The 22,011-nt window shown below is 40.6% G+C and overlaps 1 protein-coding gene across 5 annotated transcripts in view; it reads left to right on the plus strand.

The window, feature by feature from the left end:
* LOC138569187 (ankyrin repeat and fibronectin type-III domain-containing protein 1-like) overlaps nucleotides 1-22,011 on the plus strand; it is a 2,784,778-nt gene that overhangs the window by 1,611,321 nt on the left and 1,151,446 nt on the right. The gene's annotated exons all lie outside the window — the stretch shown is intronic.

Consider the following 22,011-nt stretch of genomic DNA (forward strand, 5'->3'; position numbering starts at 1 on the left):
GCTTGTGCTATTCACAACGAATAAATGAAAGCATTCCAGTCCGTCTGTGTGTAGATTGTTTTATTTTTGTGATAATTCTAGGCCCTTTTGGATGTTTCGGCATTACACTTTGCCTTTCTCAGTCTTGACTGTCGTGTAGTCAGAAGAGTCCTCTGTCCACAAGTGCCGCACAGAGAGAATCTAAATCACTCTCTGTACAACCTTTGAGGCCACAGGTGGTAGATGATCTTCCGGAACCGTGGACCTCTGGGAACCCCCGAACCACTGTAAGGAAAGCACTGGTTAAGTAACAAGCCTAAGACAGCAATAACAAACCAGACAACAAGGAAGTGGAACGGTTTTACCAATAAGTGGCCGTGGTGAATCTGCTGCACCTATAGAGGAGGTTCGGGGACCCAGCAAGGCTGTTTCCTTTTGCAGGGCAGTAGGTCAGACTGTGCTGCATGTGCCAGGCCCACCTGATGCCAAAATCCGGACAAGGAAACTAAGCGGAACGTAGTACCGAAGGGTTAAGTAAGTAGAATGTCCAGAAGGCAGTCCGTGAATCGTAACAAGGAATCCAATGAAGCAGAAGCCAGAAGCCATGGGGAATCTGATAGCAGTCCGTAGTGTAATCCGAGGTCAGTGTCCAAGTAATCCAAAGGTATAAGTGTAGCGCCGAACAGGTGTCCAAATAAACAGCTGTGAAGCACCGAAGTGTTGCGATGTGGCTATTTAAATACCGGCACTGCCTATTACCTTCCGGTCACATGAGTCGCAACCGCATCACGTGAGCGTAATTTAGAAACACGTGAGTGGGAGATGTTGGTCATGTGACGTGGAAGAAGCCGGTCTCGCAATCGCCAAGGAACACGCCAATGGAACGGCTGTCTCTGCGAGTAGGCAGCATGTCGGACCATGCGCGGTGGCACATGGGGACTCGGGGAAAGCACAAGTGAATCCCGGAACCGGGCAAGAGGACGGGATGGGATGGAGGTGCGAGGACGGCAAGGGGAACACTAGGGACACTGAGGGGTGAGTGTGTGGAGTGCGTGACACTCACCGACTGACAGCAGCTAAGAAATGTATTTTATGAAAACCAGTCCAGCAACAGTTTGTTTTCAGTTGCACAGGAAAATGCTGCTAAAAGTGGCAACATATAGCAATTTCAACTGTGCAGAGAAAACTCCACACAAAGGCTGGATACATATATCCAGATTGCAGAACAAAGCCCAGCACTCAAGGACAGAAATAATGCTAAATTAAAAGTGTATGTGCTGCATAAGAAAAGTGGATTTAAAAGACTCAGTTTAAATGTGGTTTTTCAGGTAAGAAGTGCAAAAGTTGCCTGTTTAAATGCATGTTTTTGTGAAGGGCCTAATTCTTTAAATATCAAAATCTACGTATAAACTGTGTTCAAGTTATATGTTGTAATGAAAGCTGAAGGTAATTCTTTAAAATCAAAACCCAGTTTGGAATTAAATAATTAATTCTGACTTGACAGTGCCCAGCCTGAGAAAGATGACACTTCATGTTAACACCTTGCTGCTACAGGAAGGCTTAATTGATGCTGGGAGGTTCTCGCATATTGACAACAATGAACTGATTAGACATTTGTCTGGGGCCCAGCCAAAGACAATGGCAGGCTGCCTACTGATCCTTACAGGGGAGGAGCTGGGAGCAGAGAGTGAACCCTGTACTGCATAAGGAACCAAAGAAACACCAAAACACTTATTGCACCAAAACTATTAATGCTACAAGGCTACTATTAAATACCCATTCTCTAGTGATGATTGCCCAGACATGTACTGAATTAGGAATTGTTAGGCCAAACCGTTATGATTAAAATTGACAAAATTCCACAGAATGACAAAGACAGCTCTCACTGAGATGGGACTTGGATGTAAAGATAAACCATAAAATATGTAATGCATGTGTCTGATTTTAGTAGAGGGCATAATTATAAAAACGTGTATTTGTGGAAAAGTTAAGTTTTGGTCAAAATTACTGTGGGAGTTCCTAAATCACCTCATAAAATATGACAGCTCTTTCTGGCTTCCAACCAGCACAAGGCAAGTGCCTCTGACCTATCACAGCCGAATGGGTGTGGTCTGTAATTCTGCCCCTACCATAAACTTTGTGATGTCACTTGGCATGATAAATATAGGAACTTCACCACACACACACACACTGATTCCTGTCCACAACGTTTCATCTTGTCCTGATTCCAGACTACTTTGCAAAACCAAGGCCCAGCAATTGTTGAACTCTTCTTCAGCTAGGCCCAAATACTGAACCATCACAAACTTCAGATCAGAGTAATTCTGATCCAGTCTGGCTTGCTACCATTCATGCTTGCCTACTCAACTCCCCATCCCGCTAATCTACTGTGTCCAGTGACCAGAAGGGCCAATCCAATCTGAGGGGAGTACAATTGACCAGAACCGCCCATCTGACCATCCCACCAGAGGTGCCCTGCTGCCGGTAGACCTGACCCGTTATGACCAGAACTGATGGTGCAATCTGAAATTACCGTGGACTGTAAGTATCAATAGGAATCCTAGTGACCCATAGTATATTTGTATTGTCCTATCCCAATCTCAACCTAGCCCATCCTTCAGAACCTCCAATATTTTCAGAACCATTATTGCAATACTGTTTGTAATCCATAGTGTAGCACTGATTTTCTCCTTTGTTTTATTAGTCCATAAACCATTACTCATTTGGATTAAATAAAGTTATTCCCATTCAAAAAACATAGCATCCACCACTTGAAGAGTTACAAGCGGCCGTGCGTAACTCTGGAGTTTCCTGCGCAGCATTCTTCTTCTTCTTAGTCATTAATGTAGTTTAAATCAAACTAATCTGTCATTTTAAAACCAAATTCTGCTTTTCTCTGTTCTATTTTTTCAAAAACGCCTCTCATTAAAACTTACATAACTTCTTCAATTTTATAGATAGAAACGTAATTTCAACTCTCACTTAAACCTAAGACCCGTAGCCACATCCACAACTAAGAACATTGTGAAACAGTGTATTTGACCCGTTTTTATTAGATATTGCATAGCGGAAATTAGGCGCGAATTCGCATTTCGCAAAAGTTTCACACGTGTCTTTTTTTCATTCAAAGTATTTCCACACTCCCATTCTGATTCTAAATGTATATAGTTGCTTATCTTTTAGCTTATGTTTGTTAGAACCTGTTTAGTGTTGCTCTCATAGGAATTGTTATCAATTTAAGCATTTTTGCACACTTTTTATTGTTTCACAAAGCCATTTTCAACTGTCATTTTAAAAAGTGTAAATTTCCCAAAAACGCATTTCTCTCTTGTTTGGGGAGGAAAGATTATATTCAAACACTCTGTTCTTATTCCTGAATACCTGCTGATTACTTACATCTGTGTAGAATTGCTCATTTGTGAATTGAGAACTTTGCAGGGGGAAACCTTAACCTAAGCGCTATCTCTTCACAAGCCAAAACTCTTCTTTTTTCTGTGTTTTCTACTCTGCATTACTGTAAGTGAATTCAATTGCTTTACTTAATTTCTGAATTGTTTTGTCACCACATTGGTGATTGCTGCCCCATATATATATATTAAAATTTGTGTTTGATTTGAATTTGAAATAAATAAATAAATACATATTTACCTTTTTCAACCAGCCTGATTCCTAGTCCACTGTGACCTGGGGGGTATTTTGAGACAGGTGTGATATGAGTGGTATATAACTCAGAATATTGAACCTATAGACATAATAAATAAGTATTTAATCTGTGCTTTACATGCTAGGAAAGACCCGGTTGTTTTGCCTGATTTAAATCCTTAACAACTGGCGGTGCATCCCCTACATAGTCCTTTCGCATGCTATTAATGTCTATGGAGGCTGAATGTCTTCTTGCTGTGTATACAATTCAAAAACATTTCCCTTGACCTGGTCTAATGGAGTTTTTATTGGAGACCTGGTGTTTGATGCATTTTGACAAGCTCTTTGAAGCTGATAACCCAAACCTCTCAGTTGGTATCTGTGAGTGGGTTTATTGGACCTGATGTTTGATGAATTTTGGCAAACCCTTTGAAGCTGATAGCCCAAACCTCTCAGTTGGTATCTGTGAGTGGGTTTATTGGGCTGTCTCCTTAAAACCACATTCCACATTATAGAGCAATACATTTGTGGAGGCCCTTTAAATTCCTGTGCTGGATTAGGCCTGGGAATTGGAATCTAGAAAGGGTTCCTAGATACCCTTTTTTAACAGTTTCAAACTCCCCCTTAGCAATGGAAATGTGTCTGGTCCAAAATGTGCAGTTTATTTGTTCAGTGTGGCTTAAAGTGGCTTTCAGGTATGGCAGAATAACATGGCACAGTCCGATGTGAACCTTCATCTTAAATTATTCTGGGTAAAATGAAATGTGCAAATCTAGTCACTAAAATTATAGACAGGGATAATTAACATGAGGATGCAATAGTTCTAACATTTTACATTATTTAGAACTCAAAAACACATAGTAAAGATAGTCATTGAATACAACTCACATTTAAATTGGAAACACATTTTCTTGACACATCATATTCAAATTATAAACAGGTGTTTAGAAATCCAGTTCCCTTTAAGATTCGAAGTTGTGAGAATGAATGTTTTGGGGACACTGGGTTCTTAAGCAAATAACATACTCCAGGTGCTTCTGCCTTAAAACGTATTACTCATGTGATCTTAATAAACATTCTGCGGGCCTATGGTATTCCTTAGAAGAAAATTGACTCAAAAAGCTTGTGGGCCTATCTTTCAGATATAGTTCTTGTTTGGTTTTCACCCTTGTCCGTATGAACTGTCAAATATAGGCTCAGAAATGATTGCAATCCAAATTCACCTTCACAATATTTATATTGTTGTAAGGAGTGGCATGTTTATTTACATTTGCAACAGCATTCTATTTAAAGATGGCAGCGAGCACAATGTGCAATCCACCACAAAGAAACCTCATTTGAGCATTGCCTCTTTTGCTCTGGATGTAAGCTTTGTTTCAACAGTTTATTGTAGGCCACAATCCTTTGCTCCAAAGTACAGACAAGATGCACAGAAGTCTTCCCGCCATCTATATTGAAATTGGTTGGGCGGAATCACACAATTCATGCCTTTGTACGTTTAGCTTCCATTGTAGGGTTGGTACTTATTTCCAAAGGGATACCCATAATATTTCTAAAATCACGTATTGTGCATGTGCTAGTTATGTTTGTGTGTCTGTGGAGATCCCCTACCTACCCAAACATTTAGGACCTGATTCACAGAGCGTTTTATAATGGCGCAATCCCATAAGAAAACACTCTGTGAATCAGAGCCTTAGTATCCCTTTTTGCACTGGACCTATTGCACAAGATAACTGGTCTCACCTGCTTTACTGACATATTTTCCTTTCAGCTAAAAGACAAGTGACATTGTTTGTAAATTTCAAGAAAGCAACGTCTTGCATTTGCTATGTTTCAAATGTGATTTCTGGGCACCACTAGAACATGTGGGATGGAGAGGGGAAAACTCTAGAGTGCGTGTCTGGAGTGGTCAGGCAACATTTAAAAATGTTTTCATGTAGTTGCTACCTGTCAACAAAGGAGATGTACCTCTAAGGGCCCTTTATGTGAGATGTCGTTGACAAACTGTTTGGCTGGGCTTTAATGTCATAGTTGTTGTCTTAGCCTTAACATTCACTACTAGCACTGGTACAAACAAAGCAAGCATTGGCAAGGCCAACAGTCTGGGCTTCTGTGTGGGTTTAGGATAGGCAAATGACAAACACTGCCATAATGGGGCTACCAGGCCATAAAATAGCAAATGCTAAACCATTGTGAAGCACCCTGGCATATCAAAACATTGTCTGTCTAATATCTAATATTTAATACATATAAATAATCAAAAACTGTTGTTTCTTCAGTGTAAGGAAATGCACAATGTTTATAAATCAAGTGGCTGGAGGCATGCCTGGTTAAGAGATTTGTTGCATTATACCACTAGTGCAATTATAGCTGCAATTAAACCATTATCTCTCTGGAAACTGCTATGAAAGAACATTGTCAGCCACTTGGATGCATAGTTACGGACTGATACCTGAGCAAGCGGGTCTTCCCGGGAATCAAGAACAAGATGCAGAGGACATGAAGAAATCTTGGACAAGAATAAGAAGATCCCATTATACAGAGTAAAGAAAAAAGGAAGAATTGTGAGAAAGCTTAAATACCACTGAGAGACTGAGAATATAACCAAAAGGTATCCCTGGAATGAGGGATACAAAGGATAAGTCATCTAGATTTCTAGTTACAAAGTTTATCCTAAAAGGAGACAGCTTTGGCTTAAAAATAAGCAAAAGCCATCCCGATTTTTCATAGCAAAGTATATACCAAATATAGGCCATTTTGTAGATTTTCTGTATCAGTTTTTTAAGGGAAATCTCCTCGGGTTTTGGGAAGTGGTTAGTGGGCATTTACTTATTTTGGCCCAATGTTGTGCATAACCTAAAAAGGCCTTTGCCTAATTTATCTCTGTGTCTGTCTAAAGCTGGAACCACTTGACTTTATGAAATATGACTCATATGAGGCTGTGTGTAGCCAGGTTTTGAGGGCTTTTCTAAAGGGTAGGTGGTGTTCCTCTATGCACAGATGCTTCAAGAGTGAGTTCCTTATTGTTGGCTTTTAGTTGATGAATACACTCTTGGTGGTTTCTGGGGGTGTTCAGGGGATTAGAGTCATGTTCTTCTATCTTTGTAGTCTCAAAAGGAGCCTAGTTGAAGCATTTTGGACTTTTTGTAGTCAGTTTAGTATGTGTGCTAGGATGGCCAAGTAAAGGTGTTTGGCAATGTCTACACTGTATATTACTTTCACACTGACTGCCACAGATCTGTGTGGTAGGTTAGGCGTGGCAGGTTGTGCTGGAACTTTTGCAGATGGAAGAAACAACTTCTTACAATGGATTTTGCCTTGAGATTAAGTGTCAGTTTGAGTTCGAGTGTCATAGGTTTTTTATCATTATGATCAGTGTGGGAAGGTTCCCTTTTATACAGGTCAGGTGATTGATGTGGAGTCAGTTGTTCCAGTGATGCAAATAATTATTTTGATTTCAGTTAGGTTAAGTTTGAATCGATGTGTCATCATACATGAATTGATTGTGCAAGGTAGGTTTCAACATCTGGTTTATATGAGTTTGAGTTGTCGGTTTGTGGGGTGAATTTAAAGGCCTCAAACAGAAGTCCCTTTCACATGAATAGCAAGATTTTAAAAACTGAAACAAAAATGGCCTGGCCTTTGTTTTTGTTTTTCAATTAAAATTAAGATGCCATGAGGAAAGAAGCCTACCTGTCATTACCAATGGATAAGCAGCATTTAAATGTCCAAAGGACGGAGGAATCAAATATCCCTGTCACTTGGAACACAGGATTTCTAAACATTGACAGAAATATAAGCAGTTTTAAACGTGAAAATGTATCACTGCTCACAGAAAAAGTCAGAAAAATAAAACATGATGTGCTGGTTGACAAAAAGCAAGTATATTATGTTTCACCTACAAAACTCCAGTGACATTTGAAGAGCCACTTTGTCTTCATGTAAAATGCCAGCCCCAGTCAAACCCTTTTGCTGTTGCTGGCTGTGGGAAAAATGTCACAAGGAAATCTTCCCTCCCAGCCTGGATATCACATCTTTCATCTAAATACCAATCGCAATAAAGTGTCTTGCCAAAAGTGTCAGAAATCAGTATTCTCCAAACCTGCTGGCTCTGAAAGCATTGACTACAATACAAGTTCTTTTTGGTAGGAGCATGACTAATATGTGTGAAAATGATGGGGCACCCACTTCAAAGAGCAAACTTCCAACACAAAGAAGTCTGATAAAAAAAACCTCTGGGTACAGGCTGACCCAGTGAAAACAAATGGCCAGAAGGCAGGAGAAGGGCCATGTGTCTCCCACGAGGATTCACAATTAATTTAAAAGGACTGTTATCATGTAGGCCTTTTTCTAGGCCATCATAAGGCAGATGGATTTCATCTATGTACCAATTATTATGTAATTTTCGGTGTGATTTTGGGGATATACAATTCATGTACCTGTGACTCAGGGAACTGTAATGGCCAGTTAAGCTAGGTTACTGGCTTATCTGAACATTTTCCAAATGTAAGAGTTGGTGAGGGGGAGGGAACATGAAATTAGGGATATGGGTAATAACTTACATATTCATAACTGTTATGTTTTTTTTTATGGAAATGCCTGAAATGTGCTACATGGCTGTGCTACATGGTACAGACTTGGTGGTCGGTTTATATAATTCGCCATGATTAGCTGAATCAGAATATATTTATAATATGGCAATTGCTAGTAAAATGATGACATTGTGATACATAGCTAGTTTTTCCCCTAACATTGAAAGGAGAACAAAGGGTCAAGTGGGAATTGCTATATGTTGCTACAGACCCTTAAAGCAATCCTGACTTGGAGGCTGGGTTTGGGTGGAGAGAGAAGGGTAACTCTCCAATCCTAGTTGTGGAATTATTGCAGGTTTCTCCCCCAAGATTGTAAGAGTGGTGATGTCATTACTGCTATATAAAGGGGGCAGCACTAGGACAGAGGACAGACAGAAAAGGACAGACAGAGAGATAGCGTGGGCTGCTGAAACCCACCATCTGACAGCTAGAAGGAAACACAAGAGGAGATTGCTGAGAGTACATCTGGGTGGAGCAGTCTATCTCTAGGAAGTCCTCAAAGCTGACTGGGTCCTATTTTGGAGAGTGGAAGGCCATCTTTGAGAGTGGAGTGATCAGACCCCTGCCCTACCTTTCCAGGGTGTCCTGAGAGGCAGCTGGCTTTCCTGAACTTTAAACAGAGGCTTTCTATGTAAGTAGAACTGAGCCCTGGGAAACCAAAGGGTGGGGGAGTCTGCTTGCCTTGAATCCTTTCCCTTTATACCGGGCAGGGGGGGCACTGTGTAGATCCGTAGCCTATTTAAATATTTAAATACAAATATTAATTAAATTAATTCCTCATTTGGCAGAACACCATGGGGTGATTTTTTTTTAAAATTCAAAATTAACAAAGCTCATTTCCCAGTGTGCGCTGAAAAATATAGCCTATAATTTAATTGGGTCATCCTTTTTGTCCTGCTGACACTGCCTTCTTTAAGGAAGAGGGGTGTCTTTGTTCTTAAATCTGTCCACCCTTTTTATCCAACTTCCCCAACACAGGCCTTTCCGTAAGAGGGTGTCTGAAATCCAAAATCCCCCAAATCATTCCACTTTTTCTGTCTGACTTCCCAACATAGACCAAAGCAAGGGGGGGGGTCAGAAAAATAAACCACTAAATCACCCTGTGTTTATTTTAAACCAAATGTTTGGGTCGAAATTATAATTGCCATATGTATCTGTACGAATCTTGAAATACTACTGCTAGCCTTTGAAGCCTGCAGGAAAATCAAAATCGCACAACAGAAAGTGATCATTTCTTTTGTTATTGATCAGTGTAATTATTTCAGGAAGTGAACTTTGTAGAAAGTGAAGTGTTATTTTCAGCTCACTTTCGTGATGTATTTATGCTGAAAGAAGTTGACTGTGTTGTGTGACGGATAAAGTGGTGTTTGACATTTTTGGGCTAAGTTGTATTACTTTTATTTAAATAAATACCAATATAATTCCCATACACCGGCCTGGTTCTTGCCTTATTGTTGGCTCAGGGGAGTGGAATCCAAGGGGCATGATATGTGTCTGAGATAGGGCTAAAGAAAAGAATCTGTTAATCAGTTTGTTGCGTAACCACTTGAGTGGGGAGGGAAGGAACTCCCCGTGTTGAGGGTGGCTTCTCAATAAACCTTTACAGGTTAGTGTGCTAAATCTGATGAACCCAGAATCGAATGCTGGTGAAATATCGAGCAGGATAGTACATTAACTTGGCTTGTTTGCATTAGTGTTTTTCTTTTTAAGTCCGAAATGGAGGCAAGTGCAGACTCCCTTCCACTCATTAGTTTGAATCCATGTTACCATTTGTGCAAGAGATTATTGGTTTCAACGTGATGCCAGAGTTGTAGATTGGTTAGTCTTTCAGGGATATTAGCGTTAAAGTGTCTGCTGGAGATGTTTTTAGGTTTTTGGGTGTTTGAAGTCAATTTGTTGAGAAGAGGCTTAATGAAGTGTTTTGAATATGGATATAATGCTAGCTGAATTGAGGAACAATTAAAATGTGGGGGCTTTTATTGGTTGTTGGGTTATAGCTTTGTAGATGTTGAGGGGCATAGGTTTTTGGGAAGTCCTGATGGGGGCGCTGACTAATCAGGGTGCTTGAGGGTGCTTTTGTCCAGTGTGTTTCCCTTCCCCACACCCTTCACCTCTTAACAGCCATATAGTTTCCTATGAGGGTGCATTTAAAAATAAAAAAACAAGAATATTAACTTGGTTCACGTCCCACCACCGTGCCGTACTTTACACAAGTCCTTTTTCAAGTTGATGATGTCTCTGTCATCCATATTGAAAACCCACTTGGAAAACTCATCGCAGCTCCCGGCCATGCAGCAAAGGTACGTTTCTTTTTTTGTTGTCGTTAATGCACACATTTAGCACCCGTGTAGCAAACTATACTAGACCGCCGCGCTCGTTAAGGGACTATCGCTTCACTCTGGCCCTTACCTTGGGTGGCGGGCCATTACTGACAGGGCTGGCCCAACCCCTCGTGGCATATCACCCCATTATTAAGCTTTGGAAAACTTCTGTTGCTGGTTTTGGTGCTTTGCTCTGTGCTACTTTGAATTCTGAGCTTTGTGGTTTTGGGCCTGTTTTGTTGAGGTGGTTCTGGATCTTTCAGAACCTGCCACGGAAGTGTGTTGAGATGGAGTCACAGATTTGTCAATTTAGGGTCAGAGATGAGCTGCAGGCAGAAGGTTTTTTTGAATTGTTTGATAATCTGCTTTTATCATTTCTGCCCTCTAGATACGATGTTGTTGATAGCACCTCATTTTTCCCTTGTTGAATAGTTCTCTCCTTATGTTTGCTTGACTCTCTTTAGCTGGTTGAATGGGGCGGGGAGGGGGGGTCATTAGTGACTTCCGTATTTTAGGAGGATTTGAATGCTCCTTTGGGGCCGGTATGTCAAGAATTTGTGACATACACGTGTGAATGTTTTACATTTCCCGTCTAGTTTTTGCAGAGGCTTTATGTTTGGAAGTTTCTAGTTTGTTCTTGAGAATGCCAAGTTTGACATCTTCCCTGGGCATGATCCATGTTGAAGGAGCAATGGTACTTTTCGGCAGTCGTGCGACTTAAATGTCGAATGAGGTTGTGAGGTCGGCCCCCGAGGGAACAAATGCTTTGTTAATTGATTGAGTGGTGTGGTACCTAGGTTTCCTGAAAGGGATTTTGCATCTGTTTGTCCTTTTTTTCCAGCCTTTGTAAGGTAAGGTAGTCCTCCAGTATCATAAGGAGTTGGCAGTCAACTGAGAAGGAAACAAACGTATTCACTTTGTTGTCTTGGAATGGGAGTTGCATGAAGTGAGTCTGTACATGAGAAGGAAGGCCACCGTTAATGTGTGGGAGGTCGAAAAGAGTGAGAGGAGTGGTTTCAAGTCCAAAACAGCGTCTGAGGGTCATAGTTCAACGTAGATAGAGAATGTGAGTGGTAATGCCATTATTCATTTCTTAGCAATTCTGTTGGCCAGTTTAATCGTGTAGTCTTACGGGTTGGCCTTGTGTTTAATCTCTCAGTAACTGTTTGTAAGCCAGGTTTCTGCGATGGGTACGACAGTCTTTATCGCCAGGCTTTCTAACTCCTGCTGTTTCAACGTGGAAGGAACAACAAAAACATTTCATCAATTTTTGGGGGGGTGGGACAGGGTAGATAAGGAGTTGGGGGGTCGGAATAGTTAAAAAGGGATGGGTGAGGGGGATTTTGGGGGGTGGAACCCCCCTAAAAAAAAAACATTCGATAAACGTTTTCGTGATTCTTTCCACATTGAAACAGCAGGCGTTAGAAACCCTGTCGATGAAAGAACATGGAACCCTGTAATGAATAGTAGATCTGCCTTTGACAAGGTTATCTTAGATGTTATTTGAATGATGTGGTCTTGGGCAGGGATTGATGACTAGGCACCTGGTCTGAGATTCTCCTTCTGCTCCCAAGTCTCATAGGCTTTTTCCTGGACTAGTTGGTGGCTTTTGTCAGGATGTTCTGTTTTTTTGAGTGTGCTGCAATGTCTTTGACAGGGTGAACAGGTTCTTTTTAGGGCTGTCTTCTTGGCCCCAGCAGACTTTGGTTGTTGTGATCTTTGATTGAGGAAAGATGTGTTCTGTGGTTATTCAAATGTTGTTGGTTCCTAGATATGTGTTTAGTGGTCAGTTGTCGAAACACAGGCAGAAGCTACATCTTAGGCATAGATGAGTATCCTCGGAGGAAGGTGGTTCTTCCCTCACTTTGGTTAGGTCTTCCGAGTGCACAGTGTTTGCTTGTGAAGGAATCCAGCTCATCTGCTTAAATTGGCTAACAAGCATCCATTGAGGTATCTTGCAACATGAGATCAGGAGTATAGAAGGTGTCCATTATAGTAATCTGGAGGCACCCCACATGTTATCATGTCTTTGTAAATAATTGTATAGAGCTTATCAAACATGTACCTCTATCTATTTATTACCCAAGATGCACATTTTCTCTCACACTGCCAAGTGTAGGGTAGCACAAAATATACACATATATATATAACAAGTTACATTTTTCAGTGTACCTACTGTGGCAATTATTTATTTGATACAAAGGTCCACTGCTTGAAATGTTTGCAGAAAGACTATGTGTAATCCTTCCAATACAAAATGGAGTCCTCAATAATAGTAGCTCCTGGTCAGTTCAATTTTGGTCATCAAACCTAGAATTTTCAACAGGAATGATATCTTTACTGTATAATATTGAGTTCTCTCTATGAGGTGTGGCAGAATTGTGCCTTCTCTACCACCATGCAATATGGATGACTTTCTTTAGTTCTTTTTGGATGTAGTCTGACTATATCTAATTGTGTGCAACATGAGTAACTTGCTTAATTTCTCTTTAGCCTTGGAGTCACTTTTACCAGCATGTAGCAAAAGTGATGTCCTTATTTTCTTTGGAACTGATCAGGTATTTTAAAGCAAATCCACCAGCATGCAACATATATTATCTGCTCAGGTTACTTTCACATTTGGCTGCCAACTTTAAACACATTTACCAGCATTAAACATCAATGATTTGTTTCACTTCACTTGGACATCAGCTTTTGAATCGTATCTATCAGCATGCAGCACACATTATCGCTTCACTTCTGTTGGCATCCTGAACCACATTGCCCAGTGTGGAGCATGCAGGGCTTGTTGCTCCTAATTTGGGCTGGCAATCTGAATAACATCTATCAATATGCAACAAAAAATATGGTTTCACTTCTGTTACACTTGAGGTGGCAACCTCCACCACATCTACCAGCATGAAACATGAATGTCTTGCTTCTCTTCATTTGCACGTTCGATTTGAATCGCATCTATAAGCAGGCAACAGGACTTACTTGTCGCACTCCTCATAGAATTAACTTGGTAACTTCAAACATATGTTTCTGTTGTCATGCAGCATGAATTTGTTGTTGCCATGAAACTTGAATGACTTCCCTCTTTCCTAGGCGTGAGCTGATAACTTAAATTACATCTGTCAGCATTCGACAATGATGACTTGTTCCACTTCTGTTAGGCATGGGGTGACAACTTGAACCACACCTACCACCATGAAACATGAATATGGTGTTGTTCTTCATTTGGGGATGCCATTTGAATATCGGCAGGCAACAGGAACACATTGCTTCGCTCCTCATAGTATTGACTTGGAAACTGGACCACGTCCGTTGGCATACAACATGAGTAACTTACTTTACTTCTCTCAGGCTTCAGCTGGCAACTTGAGTTACATCTACCAGCAAGCATCACGAATGATGTGTTTCACTTCTGTTAAGCTTGGGGACACAACTTGAACCGATCTACCAGCATACAATATGACTTACTTGCTTCTCTTTACTATGGTCAGCAATTCAATTATGTGAACCAGCCTGGACGCTGCAAAAACAGAGATTGTTATTTCAGGCATGCACCATCCCTATTGCATGGCCTGCTTCTATGGCTCTCGTCCTCACACCGGTCCCTAAACAAAAAACATTGGCCTCTACTTTGATGGCAAACTTTTATCAGGCATATCCGGGGAACGCTCTAAAATCATTTTCACCATAAACTGATCCTGCTTTTTCTAAACATTCCCCACAACGTTGATGTCACCAGGGCTGTGGTCTTAGCCAGAACAGACTATTTCAATGTCATATTCCTGGGTCTCTCAAAACATCTTACCTACTTCCATCAAGTGACCCTGAAAAAAAGCAGCAAGGCTTACCAGAAGACAAACCATTTGACCACATCAAGCCATCCATGAAGATCCTGCAGTGATTGCATCTGGAAGAAAAGAATTGACTTCGCAGTCCTGTACCGTATCCATAACAACCTCAATTCTAAGGTGGCAAAGGACTTTGATGGTGAAATTAAAGAATACAAACAATGATCTTATATTTTCAGTAAAAGAAAAAAGCCTACCTCAGTGCTCTATCGGGGGAACGCCAATGGAATTCTCTTGGAGACAACACACAGCAAGAGTAGAGCTTTGTAAATTCGATAAAAAACTAACAAGACACATCCTTAACGAGCTATCACTAACTGTTTTTCTGAACAGCTGCAGAACCTCTTTCGTATTTCATGTATAATTTTGGACTAGAACACCAGGCCATCACCAGGCTTCTACCCTCGCCTATCCCAACTACATTTCCCCCTTCTCTTGAAATGCTCTTGCCCACACTCAGCACTTGCCTACTCTATTGCAATTGAGATCACATTTCCCTTAGCTTCCACTCTCCTTACCTAGACCTACAAATTAAAAGCTTTTATGCCCCTCTTTGTCTTGTTCCCCCCATGCCAACTCCTTCTTGGAGTGCTCTTAATTAATTCTGTATTGCAATTGGTGCTGCATAAATCGACAATAAATAATTAAAGTACGACATGAATGATTTCTTTCACTTCTCTTAATCTTCAGCTGGCAATTTGAATTACATTTACCAGGCGCCTACAGGAATGGCTTGTTTTGCTTCTCTTAGTTTTGAATTTGAAACCGGCACCAGAGTTGTATGTATAGACATGAACAGGGCTTTAAGTGGGGTAAAAAAATCGAGGGGGGCCCTTATCTGGGGCGTGGCTTGTGGGGTGGCCTAAAACATACGCAAATCATAAGCTATGCACACAAATATATATAAATGTGATATATCTGTGTGCATACCTTACTATGGTTTGTGTAGTATGCAAGCCATCTTTTCTAAACATAGAAATATGTAACATATTTCTATGTTTAGAAAAGATGGCTTGCAAAGTACACAAACCATCGTAAGGTACGCATACAGATATATAACATGTATATATATTTGTGTGCATACCTTACGGTTTGCCTAGTTTTCAGGCCATATTTTTTAAACATTTCTGGTTTATAAAAGATGTCTTTGAAAGTACACAATTCAAGCCATCTTTTATAAAGCTTTGATTACGGACAAAATTGTCCGTCGGCAAAGCTTTATAAAAGATGGCTTGAATTGTGTACTTTTCAAGCCATCTTTCATAAACCTCGAAAAATGTCGAGGATTCCCCAGGTTCGCCGAGGGTTAAAGAAGCCTATTGGAGCTTATATTAGTTTCCTGGACCTTACAATATCAACATCAAACTCTATCATCAAAAGACACTTTGACTGTCTAATTAGGCTTTAACCTTCAATGTCCAAGACACATCCAGTCTGGGATCTTAATATAGTATTGTCAGCACTATCACATAAACTGTTTGAGCCCATCACAATGGCAGACCTAAAACTAGTTTCATGGAAAACAGTTTTTTTGGTTGCCATAACTTTGGCTCGAAGGATTGACAAAATTCAGGCGCTGTCTGCGTCAGAACCTTACACTATATTTCTTAAGGATAAGGTTGTTCTCAGAACACACCCTACGTTATTACCCAAGGTTGTGTCTTCTTTTCACTTGAATCAAGATGTTGTTTTACCCATTTTTTTCCCCTCACTCTAGACTCAGGGTAAGAGACTGCCTCATTTACTTGATGTTCGGCAGGCCCTGCAATTCTATCTAGACCACTTAAAGGCATACAGGAAATCAGACAGCTTCTTTGTGTTGCTTGGAGGTCAGCAGGCTGGCCTTCAGGCTCCAAAGGCCACAATAGCCAATTTGATTGTCTTTTGTTTGTGGAGGCATACAAACTACAGACAAGGACAGTATCAAAGGGGTTGCATGCTCACACAGTTCGAGCTCAAGCAACGTCAGTGGCATTCCAAAGAAACATTCAATGGTAAGTGATTAGTAAAACAACTTACTCTTCCCCTTTGCCATTCCCCAAAAATGACTGTATGGATACCGCAGCCAGATTGGATGCTCAATTTGGTCATGCAGCTCTGCAGAAACTTTTTGCTTGAAATAATTTTCCAGCCACCCAGTCAGATGAATGCTTTGTAATCTCCCTTAAGTATGGAGGAATGTGGATGGCACGTAGGTGTAAGAAAGTGTGACTCACTGTAGTGAATTCTGTACTCCTAGTCCATAGTCCCCTTACCTCCATATGTTCTGCCTGCCGTCATCCTATAAAGTATTAGTTAGTCAGGTTTCTCGTCTAGCAGATCCAAGGACTGACAGGTGTTGCAGGCGGGCGAAGGCAGCAGGGCTGGTCATGGCACACGCTTGCCTCAGTGCCTCCTGCACAACACAAACATTTTTAAAAGGGAAATTAATGTTCAGCTGTGAAAACTGTGTACTGGTCCTGTCCCATAGGATGGACACCCATACGTATGGAGGAAAGGGAACTATGGACCAGGAGTAGAGAAGATTCTATGAACCTTTGCAACATTTATTTCGCCTAATTCATTTGTGCCACATTTTGCTATATTGTTTGCAGAAAAATGTTTGGGTGGATACTCCAACGCACACGCTATTACTACTCCCAAACCCCACCATGATATATATCCTACCCGCACACCATCTGCATTTTGTTGCGGGAACTGAAGTGCAAAAGAAATCGATTAAAATGTATTGGTAAAATTGGGCTAGACCATACAGAAGTCACTCTGGTGAGCAACTTGTTCTTTACATTTAGAAATGTCTGCATAATGGCTTGGATGGCTGAGTGTTGTACTCATATGTCAGTGTTCATCTTGTCAGAGAGTGAGTTGGGATCTCAGTGGGGCTGACTATTGGCCATTCCTTTTGCTCTGCCCCTTCCCCAGACCCACACCCTTCTCTTCTTCTCTTGTGGTGTTCATCAGCAGCCCCCCACTTTTCTCTTGTAGTTTGCCACCCTCAGCACCATCTTGTGGCTTGAGTTCTCTCCATCCACCTCTGTTAAAATGATCTATTTTTGGAATGTAAACCATGCAAATTCATGTGAGGGTAGCTATCGTATCAAATGCTAACCATGGGTATTGCCTTGGTACTCCTGGCACTGTCTCCTCTAACCCGGTCCTACTGGCCCTAACACTTAGATGTCGAAGTGTGATTTATTGCTCAATGAAAAAACACTGTTGGCCTGAAATAAATCACTTTGCTTTTAGCAATCTTAGGAGAGGGTGTCCTTTTAAAATGAATGAAAATTGCATTCAGGGGACAGCAAATGTCAGAACATTCATTCTGTTGCATACCTGTCATGCTATTTGCAACTTCTTCAATGTGGACTGCAAAATAAAGAGAAAAACAACGCAAAGTTGCATTTCCTCTTTACTTTTTACTCCCGTTTTGCAATGTAAACACTGCCTGAAAATGAAGCTTTGCCGGTGGTGTTTCTAATGGATTCCTGTGGAATCCACCTGCTCATTTGCAAGTGGCTAATGGAGGCAGATTCCACAGGAATCCATTTGTTTTACACCTGCATGAAAAAGTCTCATGCAGGCGTAAAATAAATGTGTTCACACAAGATGCAGGAGAAAGCACCACCTTCTGTCAGCAGGAAAATGGTCTGGCACATGAAATGAAAGCATACAAGCATTACGCTTTGCTTTTACGCTTTCATTTTTATGTTACGGAATGTTCTAAAATGACCCCCTCTGTGTGTTTACTACTGTTCACCTTTTCATTATTCTGACTACATTTAAATTGGGAGCCACTGACACAAGTAGTTCCTGATGGAGTGTATGCTTTGTTCATTTGCAAATCCAATCAAATCAGACTATTCGTATGTATACGTATTGTATGCATGGGTGCGTGTGGGTGCGTGTGGGTGCGTGGGTGAGTGTGTGCGTTCCACCTTTGCAGTTTGCTTAAGTGTGATGTTTTACGAGCTACATGTGATACTTCATTTTAAACTGTGCAAATAAGTTATTTCTTTTTACTTTTGTACAATTAGGGGCACTTTTTATGCAGTGGATAGAAATGGAATGGGATAGCTCTGGGAAAGACTTGATTACCACTAGTTATTGTGATGCTCCTTGATTCTATCACAAAACTCATATTTGTTTTTATCAACAAGTTTCAATAAAGATGTCGTTTTATTTTCTGATTTTTTGGTGCTTCACATATTCACTTTATTATCAACATAAAAACGTGTTTTCTCATGAAAGAACACAATGCATGGATCTTAGTGGAAAAATGTAAGATGCAAATTTAGAAGATGAGGTCTACTGAATAAATTGGAATAATGTGAAACAGGTACACGTACTGGCGTTTTCACTTGACAAACGTGTGATCCTCGGTAACTCATCTTACTGTACAAGGCTCAATTTCCCTAACTTCTTGATCTGAGATCACCAAAAGTGATTAATTTAAGTTTGCACTAAAAAAAGGTTAATCATGTATCTTAACTTCACCTGTCCTAAGATGACAGTAGTTACCATATGATGACTATTCATGGAATATGAGGCTTATACGGGTATAATATGGCATTATTAGATACATGAAGTTGCACTTAGCATTTTATAGTTGTACCTGCATGCGAGGTAGTATGTAGTATGTGTCTTTAACAGGCAGACTATGACAGTGACTGGCCAAATGAGGCAGAACTGGGATAAGAAAGCAGTGCTCTTTGGTCTTTAATGGTGGGCGGCCCGGCATATCATGGTTGTATCCATTACATGTTGGGGCAGCACCGTAGTTAATATATGTTTGAAAACTAAAATAGCCTTTGTCTGCATTAATATGTGTTATTTCATTAATCACACCGTGAAGATAAATGGAACTTAAAACTGTTTCTCTAAAGCATACTAATGCCAAAAAGCTGTGCTGTTTCTTTCAAGCTCGCAAGTGTGAGGCAGACAGCTCAATGTAGGGTCAATCAAACACAACTGAAGACTGCCTCAAAAGAAGCGGTACCAAATAAGGCCTTTAACATATAAATATAATTACATTATAAGGAGGCGGTCGCAGCCCTATGGGTAAGGGGAACCCTTTGTACATAGACTTTTCTCAGAATTCTATTGCTAATAGCTTTTTATTTGTCGGACAGATTTGGATGTAATTTTCCCAAACAATTTTACCACACACCTCCTTAAACTGGGCATTTTGAGAAAGATTTATAAAAAAATGTAATTTCAATTAAGACAACAAATAAAATGTTTTGGCCTACCCTCATTCATTTTCCCATAGAGAAAACGTGCATCTAGTGAACAGCTATAGTGCAAAACTGTTAGACGGAGTTGGACCATGTAAGAAACAACTTGGGCACAAAGCATTGGCTTAATTTTCTTGACTGGATTGGGGTAAATCTTTCCAATAGTTTTAAAATATTTGACGGAGAAGGGCCTGCCCTTTGCTCCCAAAAACAGTTGTATATCTTTGAGAGTGCTTTGCAGAAGAGAACTTTTTCCAAAATGAAGAGCCACCAAGTTTTTTTGCTTGATGCAAGTGATTCCTGCGATAATACCGGGAGAAGCCAAAAACGAAAAGTGCTCAAAAAAGCTATTTGAAGGAGGAAAAATGCTATCACATCAGGCTAGAGGTGAGGAGGGGGAAAGAGGACACCATGTGAAGTTGGGGGAGTTGAGGGTGGTCTGGGGACCCAGTTACAGTTTTGGCTTATTGGGGGAATATCTGGTGAATAATGCAAGAATACCACAGCAAAGCCGCAAGATGTGCTCGAAAAAGGAAATGCATCACATGAACCGAAGCATGATAGGGGGTAATGGGAGAGTATTGGGTGAGAAGGAAAGAGGAGGGGGCACATGGTGAGGGCATGTGAGGTCAGGGAAGAGTTTTCCATTTTCAAACTTATCGGGGGAATACGAGGGGAATCTCACAAGAATCAGAAGACCGTTACACTACTGCAGGAATCGGCATAATCTTACTTGATTTCCGGGAAATTATTGCAGAAATAGAGAGTGAGACAAAACATTTACACCTGCAGTGATCACATCTACTATGCAGGGGAAATAGGTCTTTGTGCCACTGGCCATGACCAAGGGCCATGGCTAGTGTGCCCTAAAGAAATGCATTGCTGCAGCATGCCAGTGGACATGGTCAAATGCCATGGCTAGTGGGCCACAAAGAAACCAATTGGTGCAATATGTACAGTTGCCACAGCTGAAGACCATGGCTAGTGGGCCCTGACAAAACTAAAATATAACAGAACCCTTGGAATTCAGTCGATGTGGCTTTTCCCCTGGCAAAGCCCATGAACACATACATGTTGCAGCAGAAGGGAGAGATAATGACATATAAAATTAATAATGGCGGACATTAACGAGAGGACGAGGTAAGATGGTCATCACTTGCCACATCTGCTGAATTGCAAGCATTTTGTTGTGCTAAATCCAATCACCTTAACTCTCTTAACTAAAGTTTTTTCAATGAATCATGTGAACAAGCACTATCTTTGGTGTCAAACTCGTCATACCAGGAATACTTCTTTAATGCCTTTGTGGAAATAAAATAAAAGTATAAACTCTACTCCTGCCATCTGCCTCGTTTGGTGTCTTACAATCCTGGAGTGCTGTTCTAGGCACATAAGTGGCCCACTTTTTGTTTAAAATATATTCATTTTGCAGCAAACCATGTTGGACAAGCACCAGTGGTACGTTGAGCGCATGGATCCACTTTTCACCACCAAACTTGTTGAATATATACACCAGGAACTCCAATGTGAACTGAACCTAAAGACTAGGTTTTAAATGACTTTAAATCAACAACAGATTCGGTTGAACACTCATTCCTTAGAAATCATGGAACTGCATATCAGAAATACAAAGAGGCCTGTTTAGGCCATTAATAAGATCAAGCAAGCAAGAGGACAAAGCCGGTGCTACAGGGACATTGCTTTTAAAATGACCCAAGTTAAGTAATAGGATGTTTTTAAGTATTCTGAATGGCGTGTGAGTGCAGTTTCCCTGCTGTACATCAAATGAAGCTAAAAGGAACACTCCTTTTATTCAAAGTTTCTCTAATGTAAAATATTATTTCTTTTCCTAACCACTGCTAGATTATTGCACAAGGTTTATAAAAGCATAGTTTTACAACATAAGTTATAATGTAATATGTCAACAAGCAGTGGTTCTTTTGTTTTGAGAGATGGGTTCAACCCCACCGAACTGACACCTAACACTATTGATATTGTCAAATGCTTAAGTGGTGTGTAGCCGTAACAGTCTTTAAACGTGACTAGAGCCCCAAGTCACCAAAATGAGAACAAAAAAGGTTGGTGTACTGGACCGTTTGCGCATACAACCAATTTTATTTTGCCCAGTTGATGCTTTAAAGATCAGCCACATTTTATCAGATTGTCTCTTTTAATGATGGTGCATCGGTAATATCCCAACATGTGTTTCAACCCTCACAAAGGGTCCTCTTCAGGGCTCCCAAACCCAACCTGCTTGACATAATTATAGAAAACAGAACAAATTGATACAGTGCCAATCAGTTTACATACCCATTCCACCAAACAATGATCCATGCCATATTGCTACAGAATTATTATCATTCCAAAGAAAATAAATCAAATTCATACATTAGCATACGTA

Source organism: Ambystoma mexicanum, chromosome 2q (genome assembly GCF_040938575.1).
Source record: "Ambystoma mexicanum isolate Mex_15411 chromosome 2q, UKY_AmexF1_1, whole genome shotgun sequence".
Taxonomy (NCBI): Eukaryota; Metazoa; Chordata; class Amphibia; order Caudata; family Ambystomatidae; genus Ambystoma; species Ambystoma mexicanum.